Below are 1028 nucleotides of genomic sequence, written 5' to 3' on the forward strand. Positions count from 1 at the left end.
CCCTGCCGCGCCGCCCCCCGGCCGGGCCCCCCGGCCTCCCTCGGGGCGTGGCGGGGGTTCACAGCCGCCCCACAGCGCCCTGCTCAGCCTCCTTCTCCTCCTCCTCTGCTTCCTCCTTTTGGCTGACCCCAGGAAGACAAACCTGGTGTTCATCCATCCCCTCCTGCCCCGGGAGCCCATCCTCGCCCGAGGAAGAGGTGCCAGGGCAGGGCAGAGGTGCTGGTGGTGCTCCTCCTCCTGGGAGGATGCCCTCCGCTGTGGTGGCCTTGTTGGGATGGTGTTGGGGTGGAAGAGGTCAAAGCAAGTCCCCACGTTGTCCCACTGGTGTCACAGTGAAGCGGGGTCCTCACTGGCTGTCTGGATGTCCCCCCAGAACCCAATTGTGAGCCTGGATAGCTCAGTTGGGAGAGCATCAGACTTTTAATCTGAGGGTCCAGGGTTCAAGCCCCTGTTCAGGCGAAGGCTTTATCCTTTAGGAACCAGGAAGGGGAGCCCATGGGCAGGAGCAACACCTTCTCAGGTTCTCAATACCCCAGGGCCCCCTCCTCTGCTTCTTTTCCCACCATCACCTCTCCAAGGATCTTTCCAGGGCCAGCTGCATCCCATCCAACACCAGGACACCCACTCAGCACCACTGCCTTCTCCCAGCCACCCAGAGAGAGGGATCCCATGTTGGATGATGGGGATGGGCAAGGGTGTTACATGGGGGTATGCCGAAAGGAGGGAGAAAGAGGATGAAGAGCTGGAGAGAAGGAAGCCAGGGCTGGAGAACTGCCTTGAGGGACAGCTGCAGATGCTCCCCCAGGAGTGGCTGTGATGGCAGCGGCTGCTTCCTCTCTCCACAGGGCAGAGGAGGTGGTGGTGGGTGAGGACACCAGCCAGGCAGGGCCAAAACCACGCCGGGAAGGGAGAGCTGGCACCCACTGTACCCCGTGCCCACTGCACAGCCCCCAAACCAGCCCCCGCTGCCCACCTCGGTGCAGGCACAGGTGCAGGCACACGCTTGGTGCCCCTGCGTCGGTGGGGCT

At 63.3% G+C, this 1028-nt stretch overlaps 1 non-coding gene across 1 annotated transcript; it reads left to right on the forward strand.

Moving 5' to 3' along the window:
• The first annotated feature begins 386 nt into the window (after positions 1-386).
• On the forward strand, positions 387-459 carry TRNAK-UUU (transfer RNA lysine (anticodon UUU)). Its single transcript has one exon. It is a non-coding gene; the product is annotated as a tRNA-Lys (tRNA).
• Positions 460-1028: the final 569 nt, after the last annotated feature.

This window comes from Antrostomus carolinensis, unplaced genomic scaffold (assembly GCF_000700745.2).
Source record: "Antrostomus carolinensis isolate BGI_N321 unplaced genomic scaffold, ASM70074v2 scaffold32378, whole genome shotgun sequence".
NCBI classification, from domain to species: Eukaryota; Metazoa; Chordata; class Aves; order Caprimulgiformes; family Caprimulgidae; genus Antrostomus; species Antrostomus carolinensis.